Genomic DNA, 15,667 nt, shown 5'->3' with positions numbered 1-15,667 from the left:
CAATAGCATTATGTTAAAAAGAGGATTTTTTTGAGCATTCCAGATTTTTCCAGATTTTATATTTTACCTGGTCCAGATTTTTCTGAAAATGATCTGGCAACGCTGCCACACTTCTCCTAAAGATAAAAATCTCTCGAATCTCGAGATCCCGAGCATGCGATGCTCTACAGAGAGATCCGAAAGCAGAGAGAAAACAACTGAAAGGAGTAGCGTATGCGCCCAGGGCCAGGCCAACTAAGTCCTAAGTCGTCGGCGAAACTGAGTCAGTCAGTCAGTCGTACGAACGCCGCCGAGACTCAAACACGTTACGCTTCACCTACTTACGTTAGGCATAGCAGCAGTGGTATAGCTACAGTTACAGCCCCGTAGAAAGTATTTCACGTGCACGCTCGCGTTCAAAATAAGCCACTGGCAACATCTCCCTTCTTGAGTCGTCGTATTCAATTATTTTCGATTGAAATTGGTTAATAAGTGCGCGTTGTCTCCGTCGAATTTATCGCGTGGCGGATCTTGAATCGAATCAATACCAATAATGAACTGAATCATGATGGCATTTTTTATTGTTGCCGAAAACCGGAACCAACTTACATACCTAGATATGTATATTGAACTTGGATAACAACAGCAGATAACGTTAACTGTGTGCACGCGTAATCATCGGAATTTTGAATCTTTAATTTAAAAAAAAAACAAATGTGCAACCGAAAAGCGCCTGTGTCTGCTGCAAGCTTTTTACAATCACGCAGAGCATGGAAAACCCAGAACTGGAATTGAACTGATCGCGTATTCAAAGTGCATCAATTCAAGTTAGATCTCCACGTCGTCACCGCAGTGGCAAGCACAACAGTTCAGTGGAATGTTATATAAACCGGCACGGCGGAGCAGCTAATAAACAAGATAGTATCGCATAAAGGCAGACTAAAAAGCAGTGACACCACAACAGGCACTTTTGGGGACGCAGCACACGGTTGGCGACGAATTGAAATCATAACACGCTTAATATAAAGACATAAAAACAGCACACCAGTCTGAGAAAGCTGGTCGCAAAGGTGAAAACATACATTCGTTCGTGACTCTCGAATGCAGCGGATGGAAATGGAATGGGACTGAGCAGCTACTAAAAGCAATAGTTTTAGACGACCCTACGAGGGGTGCAGCAAGCGTTTGTGCAAACTCAAATAGTTGGACCAAGCGCACCAAACTGCACGGTGCAAATTTGCCTGAAAGAGAGAAGAAAGTTTTGACGATATGGTCTGCCTAATTGTTGCTTTGAAACGGGGAAAATCGGCACTGGTAGATCTTCGTGCACGAAAGAAAGTGCATGTCGTAGAGCTTCGCAGAAAAGGTGTGAATGAGCTTTCTAAACACGAAGCAAGTAGGCTTTCACAGCACGAAAAGTTTGTGTAAATTTTGGACACAGTAAGTGTCATTGGACTTATTATTTCAATAACAGTTGCCAGAATGAAGCTACATGAAATCGACAAAGATATCATCGGGCTCAGAAAAATTAGATTTTTCATGATGGTTCAAGCTGAACGATGCCTTAGGTCCTAAGGTTGATCGATTCTCTTCATCGACTTTCTCATCCGTTAATAACTTGGGTACTGAACCGTTTCTTGTCGAGTTTGTCGTTTAAAATGCTAGATAATACTCGAGAAAAATCCAGCATCCAAATGACAGCAAATCGATACCAAATCGTCATATCAATTTCACATATCATAATTTGAATTCGGTTTAGGCGATTGACATATTTTATATAAATGAAAATTGTTTTCATTTTGCTGTACATTTGCTCTTCAAAAATATGTTGTTGCAGTTTTGTTTTCATTGCCGTCGCAGAACATTAAATTGAATACTCATTTTGTTATCAACAGGAAAAATGCTCATCAAATTAAGTTTTCAGTTTGCCCTCACTGATAGCAGATTTTTTTTATTATAGTCACTTTAACACTCTTGGGTCATTCGTGACTTGTCCGGGGTGAGATTTGAACTCGTGACTTTAGCGTGAGAGGTATGGATGTTAGCCACTACGCCGCGGTCGCCCCCTAATAGCAGAATTATTTTTCAATGTGATGTCAAAGGAAGATTTTGTTGCATATTTTGCCCGTTGAAACGACCAAAACGACATCAAAATGAGTAATCATTATCAGCGACATCATAACAACACATTTAGTTTCCAATTTGATCACAGACTTTGCTCGGGTAACTTATTTCATCGATCCGTGTGCTGAAAATTGGAAATGTCTTAACATGTCGACGAAGAGAATCGGTCAATGATAATGCATAATTCAGCTTGATATGCTTAGAACATTTTAAAAACCTAACCGCTTTGTTTAAGTTTAGCTTAAGCTAAGAACAGTAAACACTTTTGCAATAAGTGCCTGAATCGTTGACAAAAACGACCGACGAAACCAGTTTGAAATGAACGTGTTTACAAAACGTGTTTGGCTACGTAAAGGGTAAAATTTAAATATTAAGCAGGTATTTTTTTTGCAAAAGACTCTGTTAGTTCCTTTGATGCTTTTGTGAAACATTCTGGGGTTATAACGTTCAAGTAAGGTAGCAGATTTTGGATACCCTAACCCGAAGGAAATTGATCGGTACCTATTTAACAAGACTGTGGAAAACAAATTTCAATGGAATTAATGGTATTGTGCTAGCAAACGGGACTGGTCCGTTTGGCATAAGGATGTTTGGCATAATGGACACTTGGCATAACGGACATTTTTGGTATAATCGCTAAGAATCGACATATTTTTGAAACATACAGATAATTTACAATCAAAGATTACTCCTTATTTTAATTGCTGCTCGTTCTTTCACAAACAATTATTTTTAATATTTGTGGTAATATTCCTTTCTTGGAATATTCGATAAATAAAGAAACTTTTTTTTTATCGAATATTTAATAATACAAATTTCATATGAGAATGTCCCATCTTCGAATATTATTTAAAGTAGGAATGTGATAGCCGCTGGTCGTAATTTTTGGGAGAGTGGGGAATCAAGCATCCATCCAGAATCAATTGCCTTTTATACATACGGTTCAAGATTGAACAATCGTGTGGGAGTAGGGGTCCAGGGCTAGATATCTCAATACATATGGGTATCTGGCCAACCGCGTCTCAAGCAGCCCTTCGATTTTTTGCATTATGCATGTATGTGACGATGTGACTCTAAAACAGTAGTTCTCAAACTGTTGTGGATTGCGACTCACTTTGAGGGATTACCCACCAATATTGATACAGATGTTGTAAAGCAAAAATAACCTTAAAAACTCGAAAATGGCTTCAATACGCCAAAACAGCCTTCATACTGCTTGATTGCTTAAATCCGAAGACTACAAATCAAGAAGACTGGCAACTCTTCCATTTTCTCATACGAATGCTATGAGACAGGTACAATCGCGTCATCTGTCGCTCAAAGGTAAATGCTTCGAATGAATTTGATAGCAAAGATTACATCCGCAGAAGAAGGGTTTGTGTATTTGCTCATTTTTCTATGCGTTGCCTCCACCTTTACTCAAGCGCAGCGGCATTGTATCTGTCGCTTGGATTCTGGCAGAGTTGCCAGTCTTCTTGATTTGTTGTCTTCGCTAAATCCCAAAACCCAAATGGCATTTAAAAACACCAAAATAGCAACAACAACAAAACCAAAAAAGCTATGCCGAAATTGCACTAATATGTCAAATCAGTCCAAAATCTGCCATCAATGTACGAAAATTATCTTGAAAATCTAAAAGAGTAATCAAAACGATGAAATGGTAAAACAACGACTCCGGGCTAAGTTGTTTAACTACGCACCTTAAAACGCTAAAAATAGCTTAAAATCGAAAACAAAAATGCTTTAAAACGCTGAAATGGCTTTTGAAAACGTCCCTCAATATAGTCTTGAAAACGTCGGAATAGCCATTGAAACATCAAAACGCAAAAACTGGCCCCAACATGACTAAACTAGACCATTAAATGCCAAAATAGGTTTAAAATAGCCATTAGCATTAAAAACGACAAATATTTCGCAATAAAACGCAAAATCTCATTATAATTTTGAAACGCCAAAAATTACTCAATAGGCCCAATATAGTCAAAATTAGCTATCTAAAATGACTTTAGAAGCCAAAATAATCCTGAAATTAAATGATAGAACAGTTTAGAAAACGCCTGAATAATCACAAAAAAATACATTGAAAATCCCTCAATGATTTTGAAACAGCTTGTTATTGTAGCTCATTTGGATTATCTCTACATAATTTTATATTAAGTTAACATGAAATTGCTGTCTGAATTTCTGCGACCCACAGATTGAGATGATGATGATGATGATAGTGGTCTACCACTCATTGTAGCACGGAAACTAGTCCGATAGCTGTAGACACTCCTCACTGTTGAACTTGATCAAGCTTGATAACCTCTGATTGTCATTAGAAAATCGCTGTATAAAGGGCCAAAAACGAATGGATGGATTGATAGGCAATTTGCCTATTCATTTACTTGGGACAAATAAGAATCTCCTTCCAACAACTTGATCAGCCACTTGGCCAGAAAACGAGCCATCCAACAGGAAGATGCCCTAAAGAATGGGGAGAAGAACCCACCATTTATCCACGAAATGTTAGCAACAGGGAGTTGACATCTTCACTCTTCCCATCCAAATCGCTTCCATTGGCGACCCCCAGATTGAGAAACGCTGCTCTAAAACTTCTTAATATGAAGGGCTGAAAATCGAAACATGATTTTCAGCTTAGTAAGGAAGTAGGCAGCCGATTCCTCACTTCTTATGATCGAGTTGATGCCATAACCATTCAAACCCGACGACGGTGTCCCTTACACATAAAAATAAGCCACTGCGACCGACGATCTTTCAAAGTCGGAGGCATGAAGCTACAAAAAAGCACTTAGAACTTTGCTAAATTCTACTTTTAAACGATAATCATTGTTTCTATTTGGTCCTCTCCTTGCTCAAACGCTCTTCTTGCGAGAGGCAAACTTTTAGTATAATGATGAAAAATTAATGCTCCTAAGACTATTTTTAAAATTAATTTTATCAAAGAAATAGAAAACACTTAATCGTAATTAAATGGCTTAACTAATGATCCAATTTGTTGAAGGAAACATTCAATCTCAAGAGCAGTGGTGGCACGAGTACTTGATACTTTTCGCAATGACCATATTGAAGACACACAAAAACAAATTGGCAATCGGCGAAAGTATCGTAACATTTTTGAACTGTTTTCTGCCGGCGTAAGAACATTTTCACACGAAGAAGAATGCGACATAATTGTATGTCATGTAGAATTTTACTGATTTCTGGCTAATTACTGCATTTACTTGAAGTTTATTGTATAGAATGTTAAATGATGTTAAAATTATGCATAAATAAGGGAGCTGATAATTTACTGTCACACGCAAGCTTGCAGCTAAAATTTAATTACCATAAACTGTTTTAACACTCCGAACACGATGCCTCCGGTGAAGTGCGTAACGACAAACTCGCAATGTTTTAAAAATCATAACTCAGCCATTTATTGACGAATTTTAAATCTTTTGGCGCCATTAAAAAGTTCACACTTTAGAGATTCCTTCGGTATCAATAGATTTAAAATCTATTGATAAATTGCGGAGCAATGATTTTTCAAACGTTCCCAATGTGCCGGTACACATTTTTACCGGAGGCATCGTGTTCGAAGTGTTAAAAATAACAGACTGCGACATTTTTCCTATCCTGGCTTTTTTGTTTTGCTCTTGATGGTTTTGCAAAAAATGTACATTTGTAACCACTGGTCATTGATTGCAACTGTTAACATGAAAATTTATCATTCGAAACAGTGCTGCTAATACTTAAATTGAAATGAAAATATTTCCACACTATCACACTATCAAAGGATCAGCTACCAGACTCCAACCCAACTTTGGCACAGTATTGAACCGAAACGAACCCGACATTCGTCCGAAACGAACCCGACATTCGTCCGAAACGAATCCGACATATGATCGCAGGGCTGGTAGCCATCATTGCTGTTAAAAATAGTGATTTTAGTGACCATGTTGAAGAAATAAGTGACTAAAAAGTGACCCTTACTTTATTGAAAGTAAATTTTATTGAAAACTCTTAGGAATTTCTGAGGAGCCCAACTCTTGTGTACTTCAACGGAAAATTCCAAGTGCATTCTGAGTATAATTTCATAAAGTTTGTGGGAGGAAACAAATTCGGAGCATAAGTCCTTGATTTTTTTTAATAAAAAAAGGATTACTATTAAATCTGAGAATAACTCCAGGACATCTTCAAAGAGCAATTCGGAAAATAAATTCAGGAGAGTTTGCCAAACAAATTATGAGAAGAAATCAAAAGAATTTGTGAGGAGAAATGCTAATGAATTCTTAGGACACTTTCAATGCGAGTAGAGTTCCAAGGGAGAAGTGAGATTCACAAGGAAATCTGAAATTAATTCAATGAATATTCTGATAATCTTTCCAAAGGGTGTCTTATTGTGGAGAATTTCAAGATAATTTCGAGGAAAACTAAAAGAAAGTTTAATTCAGAGGATAGCTTCATCGAAATTTCCATTGAATATGGAATGGATTATTCTGAGAACTTCTCAAATTTTTCCTGAAGTTAATGAATCTGCCTTGAAGTTATTTTGTAGTTTGAGAAACTAGACTGATGCTCACAATACTACTCTTCAAATTCTTAAACTTCCCTGAACTTTATAGGACTTCCTAAAGTTTCCTTAATTTTTCTAAAGATCATGAATCTCTTCTAAAAGTTTAACAATTCGCTGAAGTTCACTAAACTTCTTTAAACTTTCTGTGACTTCTCTAATGTTAGCGGAGATGGTCTGAGGTTTTCTGTTCTCTTCTGAAATTCCCAAAACTGCACAAACGTTTTTGCAGTTCTCATTAAGCTTGTGGTACTGCGCTGAATTTAATTGAACCTTCCTTAAAATGTTTAAGCTTAAGTGAACTTCTGAACTTATACGAAGACCTCAATTAAATTTTTGACGTCTCTGAAGTTATCTGAAAATCTGGGAACTGCTTTCAATTTCCCACTAGTTTTCTGAAACTAATGTAACTGACCTCTCCCTGAAATTTCTCTAATTTTCGGAGCTTACTAAACTTCTTTCAAATGCTTCCGCATTTTGCTAATGTTCCTAAAAATTCCTGAAGTTCGCGGATCTCCCCTTAAGCTCCGTAAAGTTCTATGAAGTTCTCGAAATGTTTGTGAAGACCACAGCTCTGAATTGATCAGTATATTTTAAGAACCCGCAACTTTCCTGAAATAATTGATTTGCTTTGAAGTTTCGACATTTTTTAACCATTAAAAATACTCACTTATTTTCCCTGTACTTATCTATGCTTAACTGAAGTTCTCTAAATTTGTTTAATAATCTCGCAAATTTTCTGATATATAGATACAGGGTGCCTTCCATTCATTTTGGGTAAAAAAATGTTTTATTAAATTATGGAATAATAAGATATTATAATAAAATTTTGTTTGTGTAAGCAACAAGAAAAGACTGTGAAGTTTGTGTTTGACACATAATACCTGCCAATTTTGCTACACGAGTGTCGCAATAAGCGATTTTGTCATTTATCTCACCCACTCTTCGCTCTTCACTCTTCGCGAAATTGTGACTCTGCCAAAGCTAAATTTGCAGGTTTTATGCGTCAAACACAAACATTACAATCTTTTCTTGTTGCTTACACAAATAAAATTTTACTATAATATCTTATTATTCCATAATTTAATAAAACATTTTTTACCCAAAATGAATGGAAGACATCCTGTATAGATATATAATTAAAATTCCCTGACGTTTTTGGATCAATCATAGAATTCTTGGAATACCCCATAACTCCACGGAATTTCTTGTAAGTCGCTGCAAATCTGCTTAAATTAATGAGATTATTCTGAAACTATCTGATCGTCCTCGAAGTACTCGGAACTTCACTGAATATTATGAAACTATCTAAATTCTAAGTTCTCTGGAATTTCTTGAAGATATTTATCGTAAAGTTCTCGCATTTTTTTTAAATTAATGGAACTTCGTTGATATTCTCTAATCAACTTAGCTAAATTTTCGCATTTTTAAAAGTTCTTGAAATCTCCATGACATAACACCCTTAAAATACTCTCACGTTTCCGGATGTTCATATAATTTTTATCACGTTCCAGAAGTTCCATCGGAGCTTTGCTGAAGTTTTCCGGAAACTTCTTTAAGGTTTCTACAATTTTCTTGAAATTATTTGAACTGCCCTTTGGTTGTCTGATCTGTCTTCATGTTCTCGAAGCTTCCCTAAAGCTCTCAATTATATTGAAGATAAATTTCTCTGCAATTCTTTGGACTTCTGTGAAGTTCCTGAAATATTTCTGAAGTTGTCATACATTCTTTGATGATCTTTGTATTTCCCTGAAATCCTCAAAACATCTTAAGGGTTCTAAATTTTTATAAATTTACGATTATAGAAATTGAAACTGCTCCAAAAAGTCTGAACTAAAGTCATGGGATCTCAAATTCCCCAAAGATTTCTAGATCTAGCTTTTCTGAGGTCCTTAAAACTTCTTAAAAATTTGCACAATACCCCTCAAGGTTTCTATATTTCTCAAGTTCGTTCTGAAATTCTAGGAACTTGATAAACGTTCCTGAAAAATTTCGGATGTTAAAAGGACCGATTTGAGGATCTTAAAGCTTCCAGTAAGTTCCCCATAATTTCAGTGTATTAACTTCCCTTATGTTTCCGCAGTTTGTTTATGGAGCTTCACTGAAATTATCAGCATTTCCTTTCATTCCTCAGAACTTCTTCAAAGCTCCTAGAATTGTTGTGAATGAAGATCTCTATCTCATATAAGAATATTTTTAGATATTGGACTTACTCAAATTAAGTACGTTTTTTTTTAACTTTATTAAAGTGAGAAATTAAGTAAGTGCTAAACTTCAAACATTCAATGGATTTGATTATAAAGTTGTTTCATCAAAACTGATTTCCATGTCTTAAAAACGTTTGGGCTAGTTACTGTTGTTTTTGATCTTCCAGAAAAAGCCTATTTTGAACGCATTTAAAAAATACCTTTCTTATTATAAGCTTGAAATTTATCCGTTTAAATTCTGGAAAAACCTAGAAAACTCATGAAAATTTTATTTAGAAAAATGAGTAGACACCCTGTAGATAGAGAAAGACGATTAAACGTCACAAAGCAAAGAATGATCAATCTTGAAAGAAATTCACGCTTAAAAAGTTGAAAATAGTGACTGATTGCAAGAAAAAGTGACTTTAGTGACTTGACCTTAAAAAAAAAGAGGCTTTTTAGTGACTGGCTTGAAAAAAGTTACCAAGTCACTAAAAAGTGACTCGCTTCAGCCCTGTGATCGTCATCGGCTTAGAATGTACGAAACATTGATGTGACATTGATTTTTTGATTATTATTATCATACAGTTCTGTTCCGTTTTTGGCACTTTCTGGATCTGGAAAGTCCAGATATCCAGATATTCGATGGTGATTTTCAGGAACAAAAAAAGTCCGGAGAAGTTTATGGACAGGTTCATTGGTCTTCAGGGGTCGATTTCCTTGAATCTTCTGCAGGATTTCAACGGTGGACTTGAAGGATTTTGTGAACACGTCTGACGGCTATGCGACGAGTCAAGTGCACTTTTATTAGAGCTACTGAATCTCAGGAGATGCCTGAATAACTTCAAAAGCGAGCACATTAGACTTGGACAAAAGATTCGGAATGCTTCAGGCTTGAGTCCGGGTGAAATAGAGTGGTACTTTAGTGTATTTCGACTGCAAGAACTGAAGCATTTCTGTGACCACTATTATGTATTTTAATTCGACAGGGCAGGTTTGACGGATAGATACAGTGGTGAGTTTGGGATATTCAAAGGATGGTTTCACGAAACATCGGAGGTCATGCCGGAAGACTTCAAAGCTCATTTAGGGAACATGCATAAATGACGTAGCATTTGAGGGGGGAGGTGGGGGTTTCAGAATTTGTGACCGGCCATGTATTGGATATAGCCAAATACGCTACGAGGGGGGGAGGAGGGGTCTAAAATTGATCAAAAATATGCTACGTCATTTATGGATGCTCCCTTAGTGGTACAAAAGTGATGGTTTTTTAAACAAGTTGAGGGAGTTACAACGCGTTAAACGGTTACTTTTATACCCCCAGATCGGTGTCGGTTCATCTCTTACTCCGTTGATTTTATGATTTTAGTCAACATAAGTGGATTTGGTATGGAGGTCCTTTGCAATTAATGCTTATTTTTCTGTCCTCAAGTGTTTCCTTGAAGACCTCTCAACTATTACATTATAGATGAACTTGGCGTAGACAGGACTCAACCAGGTTATTCCAAAGTCATGGGATTGGATGTTTGTTTTTATGATTTCCATACCGATAGCTAAATTATTCCGATCGCCTCTGCACGGCACAGGTATTGCCATTTTCGTCAATCCGATAAACGAATAAAATGGAAAGTGGTATTCATGCCGAGTGCGCACCAGAGATTGATTGTTTTCTTCTTCAATCGCATACACTATGGTTTGCGGTGGCGGTGGGGCTGCGCTGTGTGGGATTGATTCACTTCGTTTCGACATTGCTCTTTTTTTTTTAGTGCTCACCACAACAAGGTGGACGTCATATTGTTCGTTTTTTTTTTAATCGCCGCTATCTGATTCATGGAGATCCGGATTTGCTTTGATGGCATTCAGTTCGGAATTGATCTCTCATACCCATATGCATGTAATCAGCTTTACTTGCCTTGCGTCGATTGAGTAAAACTGTAGCACAGCATTTGTTGGTCAAATGCGAGGGTGTTTCGTATTTTTGGAAACTTGCTCCTAAGTAAATGTACATTTATGGGTAGCAACGCAAAGAACGTCACTCCGGTGTTTTCTACGTCAAGAATAGATTCTAAGATTTTTACAATTTTATAATGGAACCCACATACCTACATTATCTCTTGGGCTGCATAAAACAAGATAAACTTGTTTTTCTAGCTACATTTTCTGTTCTCCCTGTCTCGTTGGTTCTCTCACACGCCTTCCTTTGGTTGTCCATTCACCCACCCGCATCGTATAGACTATACCTACAGAAGACCGGTTGGCTAGCAGTAACGAATTGTACTTGACTGCTGTTAGGGTTCTGCGCCACTTCGTCGTACTCCAATTCGCTCCGACACAAGACGCACGCGACGGAAATCGGCTCCATACGATGCAGTAGAGCTGAACCCTACTGACTTAATCTTTCCTTTCCCATTCATGCTGCGCTGCATTGCCCCGATTGCCCCATACATATTGGCACGTTAAGCCGGTTTTTGCTTAAAAACATTAAATTATATGCTTCTTAGCACACTTTGACGAATATTTAGCCTACCGCGTGCGTGGCCAACTAAAATTCAACAGCCATTCTTCGTGACGACAATGGCGCGAAGGTAATTTAAGGTGCCAAAAAATATGCCGGTGGCTGCTGTGCTGTAATCATGTCCGAAAAAGGACGCAAAAAACGTAAGCACTAGTTTGGCTACGGGTCCCAATGTCATTTGCAGCGGTATGTCAAATTTGCATTTTAATGTTGTTTATGTGATGAATTCTGATGGAATGTTCGCCATCATTTTTGTTTACGTGCATTGAATATTGGACTGACGACCAGAAGGCGAAGGTGCATTAAAGCTAAAAACAGAAATCGTAGCGTGCCATGACGGTGCGCGAACGTGTATTGACACTTTAGCGTTAATTAGTATAAATTTCTTGTAAAATTTGTGTGTGTGTTCTTGCCTTGATGGGATGGTCCTTGTTTGATTATTTTGGAACTATTTTTCTGGCCACTATTGATTGTAATGAAGTGTTATTAGCTGCCCGAACAAAGGCAGTTAACAAAATGAAAGCCAATGATATTAAATTTTGCTGTTCCTATCATAACAAGGGTGTCACTCAATGATGAAAAATAAATTCCCTGATATTCTCTGATTTCCCACACGTTTTTCTGAAAAATTCCAGACAGGGTAGAAGTGACAGAAATAAGGGGAATTAAAAAATAAATTAAGCTTACTGATTAAAGTTTAATACGTCAATCTACAGTTTTGGTACTAGACTTCACTGGAAAATTTATAAATTTATGGTTTAATTACAAAGTAAACTATTAAGCAATATTCGTAATATTCTTTAAAATTAGATATTAGATATAATAGAGTGTCCCACAGTAAATTAACAACCTGATATCATCTTGAAAACAAGTCTTATTATTCCTGATATCATTTTGTTTTCAGTTGCTATCGCATAACTAATTTAGTTATTACCCTCAACTAATTTTGTTAAAAATTATTATCATGAAAGAATATGAAAGGATGCAAGGTTAGTTCAAAACTTCAAATATTATCCGAATGGTAAGGAAAAAAAAAACACTTCCAATCATATTTCAGTTATCAGCGTAATGCTTTAGTACGAAATCGATAAAATAATTTGAAATTGGTAGCAAAAAAAGAGCGTGGATCACAGGATTTGTTATCACGATGTTTTCAATGATAACTAAATCAGTAATTTTTTAGATATCCAAGGAGTATTCTTTTGTTATATTTTTTTTATTATGTTGGCTGTTCATTCAACCACAATGATAACAGGTTAAGTTATCCAATGTTGATAACCGGGTATCAGAACTTGTTATCAATTTGTGTTAACCGTTAATCTATACAAAACGAGATCAACTAGCTTAATAATAATAAAAAAAAGTACAGAATCATAACTCATAACAGAAAATGTTGACTGCAATTTGATTTCAATCTTTGCTCGGGATATTCCAAATGAGGTGAAAATCACTGTCTCCAAAGCTCATTCACTCCAGTCCAGTGAACTTTATAATTATATGGTTATGGTTGTTGACTCTCCGAGAAAGTCAGCGAAGGCAAGCGATGTGAGTTACCTCTCCTTGAACTATCGATTGCAAGGTCGTCACGCGAATAGCAAGTGAATTTTAAGAATAATTCCATTCCTGAGAATATTTAATTTCAAAAGAAATTACTTAGGAGGATTCCTGCAGAGAGTTTTCTAGGCCAGTCAGTCTCTTCTACAATACTAGGATTCCCGAGCAGGGATTTGATTATAATTTTGAGAATATTTTCAAAGGAATTGAATTGAATCATGATACTACAGGGCTGGTAGTGCTGATGCGATATAATTGTAGTGACTTTAGTGACTAAAATTACGGGAATAGTGACCAAATAGTGACTTTTTAATACTAAATAAGTAACCATTTATATGGTAACTTAGAAATTCAAATACGGTTTGATATTGAAATAAACTTTTTATGTCATGGAATTTAAAATCAAATTTCATAAATTCCTCTACACAGCAAAAAATAAATTTTAATATTACATCAAAGAGGATGCACTTCAATCATGTCGAAAATCTCATGTAATTTTTATGGCCACAAAAATAAACAAATGCAGTAAAATCAGCGTAATGTCAGTTCATGCACACTTATCCAGTCAGTAATTTTTACCGAGTTTTTTAATTGCGGAACTGTTCGGTAAAATTTACAAAATCTGTGGAAAAATCAAAGTTGAGAAAATGTTTTACGAAAATTTACAGACATACTTCTGTTAACCTCGTTCAAAGATAAAAAATAAAATTTGGCGATTTTATCGAATCTTTACGAATAACGGTCATTTGAATTTTAACCGAGTTTTTCAGTAATTCAAAAACCCAGTAAAAAAATACTGACTCCTGTAAAAAATTCTAAGTGTGTGCACTGTATTAATGATAATTTTGTCCTTTTTGGCACGTAATATTACACCATATTTTCATAAGGATTGCAGTGCATCCACTTTGATGAGATATCAAAATTAATTTTTTGCTGTGTTATTTAATCGAATCTCACAACGGAATCTCCTGTGAAGAGCATTTGAAGTGATTTGAAAAAGTTACTTTTGCTTACGTTATATATGATGACTAGCAAATAGTAATTCCCATTTTTGTATGATTTTGTATTTGATTCTGCGTTCGAGTTCTTTTAAATTTTGATATATCTAGGTAGATAACTTTGATAATTCGCTAAGAACTTTTCTCAGAATTTCTCCAGAATGATCTTAAGAACTTTTTTATAATAATTCCCCTTCTCTTAAATTCAGAGGCAAATAAGCTTTTACAAAAATAATACTGCATTCTTTGATTTTTTTTGCAGAACAATCAAACAAAATTCTTGGAAATAGATTATTTTCGTAGTTGGAAATGCTTAACATCAAATATCAGAATTAAAATGGTCATTTTAGACGATGGATGAGGAGATGAAAGTAAAGAGTTGATAGTTCCGTTGTAGTACGGCAGTGTGAAATTTGTATATAGAAAGTAGAAAGCGAACAAACGACAATTTTGAGGAAGGTACAAATCGGGTAGAGCATCTCCTTTACCCAGCTCATCCATTAATGAGGAATGGTGAGGGGTGTTTCCCCCTGCCACCACTGGCAAAAGGGATGATCGCCGATTTGCTCATGTACCTCCGATGTGCGGAAACAGTCGCCATCTGACGTAAACAACTACCCGATTCGTACCTTCCTCAAAATTGTCCTTTTCTTGCTTCCTACTTTGTATATACAATTTTCTAACTGCCGTACTATAACGGAACTATCAACTCTATAATTTAATCTCCTCATCTATCGAATAAAATCTCCACTTTAAGTCTGATATTTGACGTTAAGCATCTCCAATTCTGTACATCGTTAAATCCACGCATGAAGTAACGGGTGGCAACTTAAATTTTGGAATTTCTTTCTCAAGCTGTCAAAAAAAGACAAACATACTTGAAGAAGATCTGATTTATTGAAATTAAAGATACATTGTCCATTGTTGAAAAAAAATTAGTGAACATTTGAAAACGGTCCGTAATCGGATGTTCGACGAAGCTTCCGTTTGATGTCGGAACAGGAGCGTTGTACGGCCTTCATGTCAACTTTGCGAATGCATCTGTTGATTCTACCAATCAACTGTTTGCAATTCGTGGCTCTCCAGTTATTTTTGTACACCAAGGAGCTCAAAACCCCGAAGAAATCTTCGATTGGGCGACACTGAGGCAGATTTATCGGGTTGTGGTTTTTGGGTACAAATGGGATCGAATGGGTATTCAGGAACGATTGTGTTTTTTTGGCGTAATGCGATGACGCTTTATCCGGCTAAAACACGTTTTGTCCATCAGCATGATGTTTTTTTAGAAACGGGATCAAAATTTTCATAAAACATTCGTTCTGGTACACATATTGATTGATTGCCAAACCAGAGGGATTGAACCATGGCTTAGAAATGCCTTTCTCGGAAATTTTTGCGTCCATAATTTTGGCTGGTCTTCCACTACCTTACTTGCGAGCAGTTGTTGGGGATCTTAGGATATTGTAAACAGTCGCAGCCGCAACATTTTCGCTTTTAAAATGTTGTACCGTATACTTTTTGCCGAGATTTCTGTGCAGTTCGTAGAACTGTACAACGCGCTCGCGAAATACTTCTTGTTTCGACGACATTTTGAGCAAAACTGAGCAAGCATAAACAAAACAGAAAATACTAGCAGAAAGAGGAGAGAGAGAGCTAACACATACACACTCTTATTTCTCTCTGAGCTCGTTTGTTGTTGAGCATAGAGGCCTCGAAAAAATTCCAAAATTTTAGTTGCCACCCGTTAATAACACAT

At 36.4% G+C, this 15,667-nt stretch overlaps 2 protein-coding genes across 2 annotated transcripts in view; one reads left to right on the top strand and one right to left on the bottom strand.

Moving 5' to 3' along the window:
- Nucleotides 1–15,667, bottom strand: part of pelo (protein pelota) — a 68,465-nt gene that overhangs the window by 26,914 nt on the left and 25,884 nt on the right. The window lies entirely within an intron of this gene.
- LOC135714592 (uncharacterized protein DDB_G0283357-like) overlaps nt 285–15,667 on the top strand; it is a 36,778-nt gene continuing 21,395 nt past the window's right edge. The window contains exon 1 of the mRNA XM_065237976.1: nt 285–1,049. The gene's annotated coding sequence lies outside the window, so the exon portion shown is untranslated. The remainder of the gene's footprint in view (nt 1,050–15,667) is intronic.

This window comes from Ochlerotatus camptorhynchus, unplaced genomic scaffold (genome assembly GCF_037179485.1).
Source record: "Ochlerotatus camptorhynchus isolate MF236.1 unplaced genomic scaffold, CSIRO-AGI_Acam_v1.1 ptg000667l, whole genome shotgun sequence".
NCBI classification, from domain to species: Eukaryota; Metazoa; Arthropoda; class Insecta; order Diptera; family Culicidae; genus Ochlerotatus; species Ochlerotatus camptorhynchus.
The sequence above is the reverse complement of the archived record's forward strand: the minus strand, read 5'-3'. Positions and strand labels throughout refer to the sequence as shown.